The following is a 13,824-nucleotide window of genomic DNA, read 5'->3' as shown; positions in this document are numbered from 1 at the left end:
CTTCCGGCAATCTTAATTCCGGCTTGGGATTCATCCAGCCCAGCCTTTCGCATGATGAATTCTGCATATAAGTTAAATAAGCAGGGAGACAATATACAGCCTTGCCGTACTCCTTTCCCAATTTGGAACCAATCAGTTGTTCCATATCCAGTTCTAACTGTAGCTTCTTGTCCCACATAGAGATTTCGCAGGAGACAGATGAGGTGATCAGGCACTCCCATTTCTTTAAGAACTTGCCATAGTTTGCTGTGGTCAACACAGTCAAAGGCTTTTGCATAGTCAATGAAGCAGAAGTAGATGTCTTTCTGGAACTCTCTAGCTTTCTCCATAATCCAGCGCATGTTTGCAATTTGGTCTCTGGTTCCTCTGCCTCTTCTAAATCCAGCTTGCACTTCTGGGAGTTCTCGGTCCACATACTGCTTGAGCCTTCCTTGTAGAATTTTAAGCATAACCTTGCCAGCGTGTGAAATGAGTGCAATTGTGCGGTAGTTGGAGCATTCTTTGGCACTGCCTTTCTTTGGGATTGGAATGTAGACTGATCTTCTCCAATCCTCTGGCCACTGCTGAGTTTTCCAAACTTGCTGGCATATTGAGTGTAGCACCTTAACAGCATCATCTTTTAAAATTTTAAACAGTTCAGCTGGAATACCATCACTTCCACTGGCCTTGTTATTTGCAGTGCTTTCTAAGGCCCATTTGACTTCACTCTCCAGGATGTCTGGCTCAAGGTCAGCAACCACACTACCTGGGGTGTACGAGACATCCATATCTTTCTGGTATAATTCCTCTGTGTATTCTTGCCACCTCTTCTTGATGTCTTCTGCTTCAGTTAGATCTTTACCACTTTTGTCCTTTATTATGGTAATCTTTGTACGAAATGTTCCTTTCATATTTCCGATTTTCTTGAACAGATCTCTGGTTCTTCCCGTTCTGTTGCTTTCCTCTATTTCTTTGCATTGCTCGTTTAAGAAGGCCTTCTTGTCTCTCCTTGCTGTTCTTTGGAAATCTGCATTCAATTTCCTGTATCTTTCACTATCTCCCTCGCATTTTGCTTGCCTTCTCTCCCCCGCTATTTGTAAGGCCTCGTTGGACAGCCACTTTGCTTTCTTGCATTTCTTTTTCATTGGGATGGTTTTAGTTGCTGCCTCCTGTATAATGTTGCGAGCCTCCATCCATAGTTCTTCAGGCACTCTGTCCAGCAAATCTAAATCCTTAAACCTGTTCCTCACTTCCACTGTGTATTCATAAGGGATTTGGTTTAGATTGTATCTTACCTGTCCAGTGGTTTTTCCTACTTTCTTCAGTTTAAGCTTGAATTTTGCTATAAGGAGCTGATGATCTGAGCCACAGTCAGCTCCAGGTCTTGTTTTTGCTGACTGTATAGAGCTTCTCCATCTTTGGCTGCAGAGAATATAATCAATCTGATTTCGATGTTGCCCATCTGGGGATGTCCATGTGTAGAGTCGTCTCTTGTGTTGTTGGAAAAGCGTGTTTGTGATGACCAGCTTGTTCTCTTGACAGAACTCTATTAGCCTTTGCCCTGCTTCGTTTTGATCTCCAAGGCCAAACTTGCCAGTTGTTCCTTTTATCAAACATTAAGGACTTCCCTAAACAGGGCTGCCTTCCAATGTCTTCTTAAAGTCAGATAGTTGCTTATTTCCCTGACATCTGATGGGAGGGCATTCCACAGGGCGGGCGCCACTACCGAGAAGGCCCTCTGCCTGGTTCCCTGTAACCTCACTTCTCACAAGGAGGGAACCGCCAGAAGGCCCTCGGCGCTGGACCTCAGTGTCCAGGCTGAGTGATGGGGGTGGAGACAAATTGATTATTGGCAAATTGATAAGTAGTAGCTGTTGTTTTCCTTTCAGCTATGCACTGTGGATGCGGGTGGCGCTGTGGGTTAAACCACAGAGCCTAGGATTTGCCGATCAGAAGGTCGGCGGTTCGAATCCCCGCGACGGGGTGAGCTCCCATTGCTCGGTCCCTGCTCCTGCCAACCTAGCAGTTCGAAAGCACGTCAAAATGCAAGTAGATAAATAGGTACCGCTCCGGCGGGAAGGTAAACGGTGTTTCCGTGCGCTGCTCTGGTTTGCCAGAAGCGGCTTAGTCATGCTGGCCACATGACCTGGAAGCTGTACGCCGGCTCCCTCGGCCAATAAAGGGAGATGAGCGCCACCACCCCAGAGTCAGCCACGACTGGACCTAATGGTCAGAGGTCCCTTTACCTTTACCTATGCACTGTGGAAGTGCAGTGGTACCTCGCAAGATGAAATTAATCCGTTCCGCGAGTCTCTTCGTCTTGCGGTTTTTTCGTCTTGCGAAGCAACCCTATTAGCGGCTTAGCGGATTAGTGCTATTAGCGGTTTAGCGGCTATTAAAGGCTTAGCGGCTATTAAAGGATTAGCGGATTAGCGGCTAAAAGGCTATTAGCGGTTTAGTGGCTTAGAAAAAGGGGGGGAAGCGAAAAAAAATCAGAACACTCACAATACGTTTTCATCTTGCAAAGCAAGCCCATAGGGAAAATCGTCTTGCGAAGCAGCTCAAAAACGGAAAACCCTTTCGTCTAGCGGGTTTTCCGTCTTGCAAGGCATTCGTCTTGCGGGGCACCACTGTGGTTTGGAAACCTGGTGCCCTGTGATGCTGTTGGACTATAACACCTGCTGGCCTCAGCTAGCGTGGTCAGTGGTTGGGGTGATGGGAATTGAAATCCAGCAAATATCTGGAGGACCAGAGGATATGTACCACTGCCCTGTGCAACTGGACGTTCAGTCTTTGAGAACCTCAACATATTCCTTGCCACATCCTTTGGTTCAGTTTAGACATCCTGCCAAACAATAGTTAAGGAAGTAAAGTGTGGTTTAGCATGAAGTCTGAATTGACAAATCATGGTTTGCCATCAGCCGTCAAATCAGAACTGGAAGCCATGGTTTTAAGTGGGTTTGGCATGATTGGTTTGCAATGGCCTGTCTTCACCTCCAGATTACTGCACTTAGATATGAGAGTGCTGAGCAGATGGGAAATAAAATAGACAAGCAGGCCTATACAGTAGTACCTCGGGTTACATACGCTTCAGGTTACAGACGCTTCAGGTTACAGACTCCGCTAACCCAGAAATAGTACCTCAGGTTAAGAACTTTGCTTCAGGATGAGAACAGAAATCGTGCTCCGGCGGTGCAGCGGCAGCAGGAGGCCCCATTAGCTAAAGTGGTGCTTCAGGTTAAGAAGAGTTTCAGGTTAAGAACGGACCTCCGGAACGAATTAAGTTCTTGACTCGAGGTACCACTGTACCATGATTTGCCTGTACATTGGGGTGCTCAAACCATAATTTGAGTTCTGAACAGTGGAGTGGTTCAGCTATAGCAGGGGTCAGCAACCTTTTTCAGCCATGGGCCGGTCCACTGTCCCTCAGACCATGTGGTGGGCTGGACTATATTTTTTGGGGGGAAATGAACGAATTCCTATGCCCCACAAATAACCCAGAGATGCATTTTAAATAGAAGCACACATTCTACTCATGTAAAAACACCAGGCAGGTCCCACAAATAACCCAGAGATGTATTTTAAAGAAAAGGACACATTCTACTTATGTAAAAACACGCTTATTCCCAGACTGAGAAGGTGATTGGGCCGCATCCGGCCCCTGGCCCTTAGGTTGCCTACCCCTGAGCTATAGCTTAACATTTTAATTTGCCAATTCTTGGGTTTGGAAAACATGGGCATATACAAGCCTGAAGCTTGGACTTGACAGCCAAACCTCAGTTAAAAGATGAAGTCCAAACCAGCAAAAAACATAATTTAGAATGATATCTGAATGGTAGATGGCATCAGGTCTTCAAAATGACCGTGAATGATGGGATGTTTCACATACCTACAGAGCAGCCATAGTCTGAAATATTTTTTGGTCTAAGAGTCTTATGACCTGATCCTATGCATGGATATTAGAAGTAAGTCCTGGTCAATGGAAAATACTCTGAAGTAAGCATGCAAAGTTTTGCAGTGGGGTTAATTGTACAGAACTGTGCTTGATATTGGTGAACTCGTACCAGTATGCCTGAGTCAGGGGAGTGAGTGTTACAGAATCATAGAATTGTAGAGCTGGAAGCGTCCATGAGGGTCATCTAGTCCAACCCCCTGCAGTGCAGGAATCTTTTGCCCAATGTGGGGCTCAAACCCACAGCCTTAGATTAAGAATCTCATGCTCTGATGTTGTTCTCTCTTTGAGTAAACACCGGCCTGCTAGCATTGTGCCAGTGTTGCCTTAACCCTGGCTTGCCTGGTTGCCTATGGCTATTAAAAAAAATGCCTTTGGGAATTCAGGGAACTGGGCAGAGAAGCATTTGCTAATTGGAAAAGTTGCTTCATTCTTTCAAGCCAATAATGCTACAACCAAGCAATATAAGTACCGTAGTTCTCCATCTATAAGGTGCCCCCATGTATAAGACGCCCCCTGTTTTGGGGGACTCCTATTTAAGAAATGGGGGGGAGATCTATCCGTGTATAAGACGCCCCCAAATTTTGGACATTATTTTTTAGGAAAAAAACCTAGTCTTATACATGGAAAAATATGCTACATGTGGAGTGGTGAGCTAGTTCGGTTTTTTGTGGGCCAGGGTTAACTTTTGTCTATTTGTTTTGTAGCTGCCTGAGCCCACTACCAGTCACATATTCAGAGTTCAAGTATTTGCCCTATTCTGCACCCCCCAATGTATTTAAAATAATTCAAGAAAACATAACAAGGATAAACACTCACATAAATTTAATAGGAGGAGATGCATCCATATTATGATAGCTTCATCTCCCCCAATCTCCAGGTAAAAACAATGAAAAGAGGCTTGTAGCTCCTTAAAGAACAAATTTATGATGGCATAGTATTTTGCGGACTCTGATGAAGTGTTATCCGAAGTTGACATTGGTTATAATGGATGTTTTAAGCTGCCTTAAAGGTGGAAAGGTGGGATATAAATGTTTTAAGTTAATCAAGGGCGAGACCTCCGAGGTTTATATTTCTGGTCCCAGCAAAGGCACATCTATGTACACATGTTCCAGTCATGCCGGGTCCATAAACATTCAGTGTTTTCCAAAATGTAGGGTGATTCGCTGAAAGAATCCTCTAGGACCACTTAACCACAGCCTGGAGGCAAAGTGATAAGGAGAGAAAAGGTGTGCAAGATTCTGGACTATAGTCGGGGGGGGGGGATAGGTGTATGTTTATCTGGTATGGAGAGTCTGTGGCCCTCTGGATATTGCTGGTAGTCCAACTCCCATCATCCCCAGCCTGCATGGTCATTGGCAAATGATGATGGGAGCTGTTATCCATCAATATCTGGAAGGACACCGGTTCCCCAGCTCTGGCAGGTTTGGAAGGCGACGTGTTGATAGTTGCATGAGTGAAGTGCAGAAATACTTGATTGCATTTTTCTCTGTTGGGAGGCAGATAATAAACTTGGGCAATCTTGTTTCGGAGGACAGAGAGGGCGAGGAGAGATAATGCTTTCATGTATTTTGTTTGGGGGACGCTGCCTCCGGACAGATCCCTGCTCCAAGGCCACTTTCCCACTGGAAAGTAGCTCAGTACAGCAAAACATCTGTGTGTGGGCAGCAGCCTGTGCCCACGTGGGAGATATGCCTTTCTGTGTCTCTGGTAGTGTAGGGAGGAGAATATCCCACAAAACCCTCTCCTCGCACACTCGAGATCACAAGCTGGGAGTGCTCCTTAGCCTGCTTTCCACTGTGACCCTGTGCATTTTTATGCAGAAGCAAATCTTCCGCTGGCAGCAGGGCTTACTCCCAGGGAAGCTTTTCTAGAATCGCAGCTTCTCAAACCAGCGCACGGTGCTGCTGACAACCAAGTCAGGGCCAGGGTGACCGCCACCCTTGTGCAAGCATCCTTGTGCATTGATAGCTCAGTCGGTTAGAGCATGGTGCTGATTATGCCAAGGTTGGAGGTTCGATCCCTGTATGGGACAGCTGCATATTCCTGCATTGCAGGGGACTGGACTACATGATCCTCATCCAACTTTACAATTGTATGTGAGTAGGGGTGCTATATGAGCGCCGCAACCCCAGAGTCGGCCATGACTGGACCTAATGGTCAGGGGTCCCTTAACCTTTACCTAGGGGAGGTAGATGACACAACTTTGATGGCTAGATGACACAACCTTGATGACAGAAAGTGAGGAGGAATTAAAGAACCTTTTAATGAGGGTGAAAGAGGAGAGTGCAAAATATGGTTGGAAGCTCAACATCAAAAAAAACCAATATCATGGCCACTGGGCCCATCACCTCCTGGGAAATAGAAGGAGAAGAAATGGAGGCAGTGAGAGATTTTACTTTCTTGGGCTCCGTGATCACTGCAGATGGTGACAGCAGTCACGAAATTAAAAGACGCCTGCTTCTTGGGAGGAAAGCAGTGACAAACCTAGACAGCATCTTAAAAAGCAGAGACATCACCTTGCCAACAAAGGTCCGTATAGTTAAAGCCATGGTTTTCCCAGTAGTGATGTATGGAAGTGAGAGCTGGACCATCAAGAAGGCTGATCGCCGAAGAATTGATGCTTTTGAATTATGGTGCTGGAGGAGACTCTTGAGAGTCCCATGGACTGCAAGAAGAACAAACCGATCCATTCTGAAGGAAATCAGCCCTGAGTGCTTACTGGAAGGACAGGTCCTGAAGCTGAGGCTCCAATACTTTGGCCACCTCATGAGAAGAGAAGACTCCCTGGAAAAGACCCTGATGCTGGGAAAGATGGAGGGTACAAGGAGAAGGGGACGACAGAGGACGAGATGGTTGGACCGTGTTCTTGAAGCTACCAGCCTGAGTTTGACCAAACTGCGGGAGGCAGTGGAAGACAGGAGTGCCTGGCGTGCTCTGGTCCAGGGGGTCACCAAGAGTCGGACACGACTAAACAACAACAGGGGTGCTAACCCGATCCACTTATTTCGGATGCATTGCTGGCCTCTCTCTCTCTCTTTTTTAAGTGCCCTTGTGCGTAGGGCAACCTCTTTCTCAATCAGACGGTGTCGCTCGGGGCGGGGATGCTTGTCACGCTTGTCTCTCTCTCTCTCTCCCTGCGTGTGACTCACAAGCAGGCAAGAGGAGAGACGACTGCTCTGGCTGAAGGCCTGGAGGAGAAAAGTGTGTGTGCGCGCTCGCCCGCCCGCCCTCCTGCTTGCTTGCTGCTGCTGCTGCTGCTGCTGCTACTTCTTGGCTGCATGGAAAAGGAAGTGTTTGGCTCCAGCAGCTGGGGAAGAGGAGGGGCTCCCTTTACAAAAGCCCCAACCATCTGTCTCTCCTCGCCTGCACCTTGCAGCAGTGCCGCACCGTGCAGGGCGCGCAGCCTCCAATGGCCTCCGGGGGTTGTTTGTTTGTATGCGCGGGTGTGGGCGGCTGCTTTTTCACCAGATCCTGTGACACACAAAAGCGGAGAGGGAGAGAGGGAGGGGGGGATGGAGGAGTTTCCAAGCCGCCAGGGGGAGAACCAATCTAGATCTGTCCAGCCCACCTTCGTCCTTAGCCACCATCACCACCGACCACCCACCCAGGAGCAGCGCTGCGCGCATTTCGCAGGACATGGGAAGCGCAGGCCGGCGAAGCTCTTGATTCCCGCTGATCCCCAGCCATCTTCCCAAGCCTACCCCCCCCTCTTATGCTTTGCTTTCTCTCCTCGGCCCCGCCTGTATCTCCCTCTCTCTCGATCCTCCTAGGGAGCGAGGAAATAGATGGCAAGGCAGCGGCGTGCCCCGAGGAGGAGGGCGGTCGGCTTGTCTGCAGAGGCTGCGAAGCGGGTGGCTGAATGATGCGGCGTGGGCGGCTGGCGAAGAAAGCTCTCTCTCTCTCTGGGAGAGGAAGGGGGGAACCCCAAGGGATCTCGCCAGGAAAGAGCCTCTATGAAGGATTCCCCCACTTGCAGGAGGAGTGCACCTCGAAACTGCTCGCCTGTGCCTCAGATTGCCTCATTCCTTTAATCCAGAGGTTCACTTCTCAACTTGGGTTCTGTTCTGCACTACTTGCCGGGTCTTCCACACAGGCCCTCCAAGTGCCCCTATTTTCTAGGGACAGTCCCGGATTTTCAGAAGCCGCCCTGGTTTCTGATTGGATCCCGGAATGTCCCGCTTTTCCTTGGGGAAAGCCCCCATTTTCATTGGAGAAATGTTGGAGGGTATGATGTCACACTCCGGCTGACTTCCCCATCTGCTAAATGGGCATAATACTCTGCCCTAGGTTCCTAGAATTAGTGACACAAGAAACCTCCCTCGGCCCTCAGCCCTAAACTTTTGGAGTTAGCCTGGTGATAAGCCTTTCTCGAAAGCTTTAACTTTTCGGGTGCATGGAGGTGATATACACACAATCCCAGTAATCCTTAGCAACAGCCCAGGAGGCTAGGTCATTATTATCACCCCTGCATTTCAAATGGAGGAAAGCTGAGGCTTTGGAGTACAGTGACTCCCATAAAGCCATCTGGCAAGGTCATAGCTGAGTTTGAACCAAGGACAAAGGATGCCTTTGGTCTCTGGAAGGACCAAGACTGAGCTCTAGCAGTTTTCTTCCACTTGGTGCCCTTGCGTACATTTTGGACTACAACTCCCATCAGTGCTGTTTGGGAGTGATGGGAGTTGTAGTCTAAAACGACTGGTGGGCACCTCGTGGGGAAAGGCTCAACAAGAGGGTCTCAGAACTGAATCCAGGTTTCTGCTTTAGATCAGCCTGACCCTAGAAGGGTGAGAAACCTCAGGCTTGGGAGCCAAATACAGGCCTCTCTATATCTGACCTTTGGAAATCTTCCCAAGGACACAACCCTCACTGGCCCCAGTTTGCAAAACACACACACAAAACACAAAACCAGTGTTTTTGTGAGACTGTATTGTGTCCTTGAACTGTGACAATGCCTTCTGCTTGTAGAAGCAAGCCAACTGTCCAAAGTTTAAAATTTACATTTGTTTCTCCACCCCACTGGTCTTGCCCGCCACTGGCATGTGGGGAAGGTTGCCCAGAAGGGAGTACTGTCCGCAGGCTGGGGCGAAAAACTGATTCCCCTTCTATAGAAGATGCCTCCTTCTCACTGGGCAACCTGCAGTCAGCAAGGTCACAGGTCAGAAGGGGACAGGCAAGGGCGGTCCTTGCAAAGAGTATAAAAATGCAGCAGTTCCCTCTGCTCTCTCAGCAGTCAGAGGAGGCCTGCTGTGTCTTGTCTAGGGTTGCCATATTTCAAGCAGTGAAAATTCAGACAGAAAAGCTGTTGAGCTTTTTGGGCAAGATCGCTTTTGTAAAAAAATGCAATTTTGAGCTATTTTTATGGGGAAACGGAACTGCCGACTTGGGCTGCCATACACCTGGATTTTCCCGATTTTTTGTGTCGCAGAGAGGAGGGGAGGAGATCTGAGCAGCTGTCAGATCCAATGTTCTGCGTGCATTTTGTAGCACGTTACTCTGAAGAGTGGCCCCCTTTCTCCACCGTTACAAGAGATTGCGGTCTGCCCCAGCATATTATTGTGGGGAGGGAGGCTGGTTCACACATGCACGTAACGTTGCTTGATTTCTCATCGCTTGATGACTTAACATACTGACCTCCTTCAAGCATAGAAGCTGCAAAGCCATCCTGCCCTGCAAGGGCCTGCAGCCCCCACTCAGCCCCCACATATCAGCTACAGATGCCACGAAAAAGCACAGAAAGCAAAGCCTGCACACATAGACAGGTTTTCATGTGTTCTGGATTTCATGCTGGGTTCTAGAATGCATGGTAAGCCTGTATGTTTTACAGGTTTCTGCAAGTGGACTTTCCTTTGCAGATGTCCACACTTAAAAGTGTGAACATTAGGGTCAGGAGTAACAACACCATACAACATTGGGGGCAGAGAATCATAGAACTGTAGAGTTGGAAGGGACCTTGAGGGTCATCTACTCCAACCCCCTGCAGTGCAGGAATCTTTTGCCCAACGTGAGGTTTGAACCCACAACTCTGAGATTAAGAGTCCCATGCTCTACCGACTGAGCCATGTGATGCCCCATCCTCTGACGTATGCCCAACAGAGGGCTTTGATGTCTCAAAGCTGAACAGAGTATTTTGTTAGAGGCGCAGTGAGTTCTGCGATGGCTCATTCAGTTTCACCCTCTCAACTCACTCCTTGAGGAACATGTGTACCAGTAGGGATTGTTTATGCCCGGAATGTGGTTGATCTCCAGATGATCTTGGATTCCAGCTTCCATCAGCCTCAGTTGGAATGGCCAGTGGTTTGAGAAGATGGAAGTTGTTGTCCCACAGCAGCCGTAGGTTAGCCATCCTTGATGCATGCGATCCGAGTGTCTTTTTCAGCCAGGATGGCACTGAACACATAGGACCAACCACATGAGGACAAACCACAATTTGCCCTGTGGAAGAAGCCTTCCCAGTTTTTATGAAGCGGCATGCAAAATCTGCCTCCACAAGGACACAGACCAGAGCTCAGGCTTGCTTAGCTTCAGTGAAGTTGCTGCTTCCTTTGCCTTTTGAGTACCACGTCATGGCATAATGGTGATTATGAATTATTCAGGGGCCCGGTTTACAACGTACGTTGCGGACAGGAAAAGAAACGGCTGGCCCTGGTGAAAAGGGCTCTTGTCTCTCAATGCTTAGAAACAGGTGTGCAGCTCTGAAGGTGATAGAAAAGATGGAGGCACAAGAAGACCTGTTATGTTACCCATGTTAGAAACACTGAGCCTTTTGATGTCCAAAATCTGGAGCTTCCAGGAAGGACTCAGCAGTTAGGGGCTGGTTTGCACAAATTTAATCCTTTCTTCTGGCATGAATTCCTTGCTTGGATTTTGATTCATTGTCTCAAAACCCCATGTTTTTCCTTATTCCTCCTCCATGTTTCTTCACGTCACCTTTGTTTCACTTCCTCTGTAGGTTGTGTCCACACCAGTGTTCATATAGAAGGATGGGTTGGTTTAATCTTGTCTGTGTATAATGTATAAGTTGACCCTTAGGAGGATCCGCACTGCAGCCCATCATAATCACTGGTACAGTGGCTGCTTTGGGGTCTGCACTTGCAATATTTGGCTATCCTACACTGTCTCTGCATTTCCAGGTAGAAAAAAAACCCCGAGCCCTTCCTTCCACGTCCTGCTCTTGAGCAAAGTAGACACGCAGCTTTTCGCTTGCGACCTTCTCTGTGCAAGGACCATGTCTCTGCCATATTCTGTACCACATGGAAAGGTATGTGGTGAACCAGGTGTTTTTCTTGTGATCAGGTATTCCAGAGAGAGATTGCAAATAAGTTTAGGATTCCTGGATACAGATCTGATGGAATCTAGAGTGGCAACTAAATAAAACAAAGCGAGGAGATTAAGTCCTGTCTACTTTACAACTCCAAGTATCCTTTCTGGAGAAGAAACGATGCGTCCTCTGTGTTATATATCAGCTTAAATTTATCTTATTTGCCTCCTGCCTTCCCTCTAAAATGCTGTGGTATTGTGCATGCCGGTAACCAATTTTATCATCACAACAACCATGTAAAGTCAGTTTGATAGAAACTTAGCCGAAGTTTAGCCAACGAACTTGATGGCTAAGGACTTGAACCCAGGGTTCAGTATTCGTAAAGGTAAAGGGACCCCTGACCATTAGGTCCAGTCGTGGCCAACTCTGGGGTTGCGGCGCTCATCTCGCTTTATTGCCCGAGGGAGCCAGCGTACAGCTTCCGGGTCACGTGGCCAGCATGACTAAGCCGCTTCTGGCGAACCAGAGCAGCGCACGGAAACGCCGTTTACCTTCCTGCCGGAGTGGTACCTATTTATCTACTTGCACTTTGATGTGCTTTCGAACTGATAGTTGGCAGGAGCAAGGACCGAACAACGGGATCTCACCCCGTCATGGGGATTCGAACCACCGACCTTCTGATCGGCAAGTCCTAGGCTCTGTGGTTTAACCCACAGCGCCACCCGCATCCCTTTCAGTGTTATTACCTACTGCATATATTGCCTGGTTCTCAGCAATCCTTACAACAGTCCTGCATGGTAGGCCAGTGTTATTATCGCCATGGGGGCACTGGGAAAGAATGGCTTCCGAGTTCTGAAGCAATTATTCACTTGCTTAATTCTTTCTGGAACTGGCAACCTGCAGGGCGATCTCTTGAATCTAGCAGGAAAAGATAAGATAAACACCATTCTTGTGCAGATCTAAATATGTTATCACAGACAAGTGTTGGCAAACAGGCATCACGTCTCCATCCAAACATGTCACACTTTTGAGTCACAGCATGGACAGGCATATATTTGTGTATGGGGGGGGGAAGAAAAGTGATGGGGTTTTCTCCTGCATCTGTTTTGTGTTTCCCTCTGCCAGCCAGCCAGCCAGCCTCTCAGAGCTGCTCCATCCCCCACCCTAAGCTAGAGAACACAGGAAGATTTCTGCAACTCACTCAATAACCTACTTTTGCCTCCAGCAAAGGAGACAGGCAAATTTCTCTTGCTTCACTCATTGGGTTAAAAGGGATCTGAGTGCTGGCTGCTTTTGCTTTAATGGGCCTGTCTGGTTCATCCCAGCACCCCCTGCAGGGAGTCTGGTTCTGGAGGTGCTGGGCAGACTGGGATTATTAGTGGCAAGTGGTGAATGGCCCCAGGCTGGAAGATGAGCCACTGTGTTTTCATGGCTAGAACTACATTATCTGCATGGGAGAGGAAGTATTTGGATGGTGACATCATGTAGGCGTGTATTCCTAAAATGGCTGGATATCCCTTGTTTTCCCACCCACAAGGTCACTGGAACCCTGTGCAGCTAGGAACTCGGCGCTGGCTCGGTGTTCCTCCTACAAGGACAGTGCCCTTGTATCTGTGTGATGTCTGAATGACTGAGGGTACGTTGTGTTGTTTGCCGTTAGCACCAAGACTCCAGAATGTGCTGCATCTCCAGAGAACATTGCTGTTAAAACAAAATAATGGCACGTCTGTCCAAAATACTTGGGCTGTAAATTATCGTATTTTAAGCCTAAGAGCTGGGATTTTTGTGCTATTGACCTTTTTTTTCAACAGCACGGTTGTCCCGAAATATGAGATGAAATAAAGAGAGGCACGTTTGTGTGTGCATAGAGTGTCTTTTCCTCATAACTGAAGCCACAGTCTGCCACCACTTAGTCAGCATTAAGGGTGGGGGCTTGTAAGAACATTAGAAAAGCCTGATGGAAGAAGCCAATGGCCTGTCTAGTTCAGCATCCTGGTCTTACAGATCCCTTTGCAGAAACCCAGAAGCAGGATCCAGCAACTGGTATTCAAAAGCATTGCTTCCTCTTTGTGAGGCAGATGACCTGGCTTCCTGGCAAGTTAGCCCCCCCCCCCCATATTCTCTTTTAACGAAATTGCAACTGCAATCCTATACTTACTTACCTGGGAGGAAGAAGCATTGAACTCAATGGGGTTTACCTTTAATAGCTGAATGAGATTGCATTGCATTGTGTGTTTGGGGGCGGGAATGTTGGGTATCAAGTCAAAGTTTATTTGTTGTTGTGACCATCCTGGTCATTGCAACCAAAAAAAGGGGGGACTATTATATGCATGCTGTGCATAGAATATGCATAGATACCCTGTTAAAATACAGTGATAACCAAGTTATACATATTTGTGTAGGTCTGAATTTAATGTATATAAGTTTCTGTATTACATTATCAATAAGTCTTTATAGTCCACCATATTGATGAACGTTCTCAGTTTTGGGGCTGCAACTGCGAATCTTGCAACTCATGAACTTACTGGATCCAGACAACAAATATGTGATCTTCACTTGATCATCCACATCAGGCATCTTACACAATAGTTCACAAATGTATTTAGTTCAGAATACATAGGGCAGTACATAA

The 13,824-nt window shown here is 47.6% G+C and overlaps 1 protein-coding gene and 1 long non-coding RNA gene across 2 annotated transcripts in view; one reads left to right on the top strand and one right to left on the bottom strand.

Moving 5' to 3' along the window:
- The window catches only part of LOC309526709, a 52,784-nt gene extending 48,580 nt beyond the window's left edge, over positions 1-4,204 (bottom strand). Inside the window, exon 1 of the long non-coding RNA XR_014216867.1 lies at positions 3,429-4,204. This is a non-coding gene — a long non-coding RNA (uncharacterized lncRNA). The remainder of the gene's footprint in view (positions 1-3,428) is intronic.
- BAZ2A (bromodomain adjacent to zinc finger domain 2A) overlaps positions 1-13,824 on the top strand; it is a 70,265-nt gene that overhangs the window by 3,760 nt on the left and 52,681 nt on the right. The gene's annotated exons all lie outside the window — the stretch shown is intronic.

The sequence above is a fragment of the Podarcis vaucheri genome (genome assembly GCF_965113315.1).
Source record: "Podarcis vaucheri genome assembly, chromosome: 2".
Classification (NCBI taxonomy): domain Eukaryota; kingdom Metazoa; phylum Chordata; class Lepidosauria; order Squamata; family Lacertidae; genus Podarcis; species Podarcis vaucheri.
The sequence above is the reverse complement of the archived record's forward strand: the minus strand, read 5'-3'. Positions and strand labels throughout refer to the sequence as shown.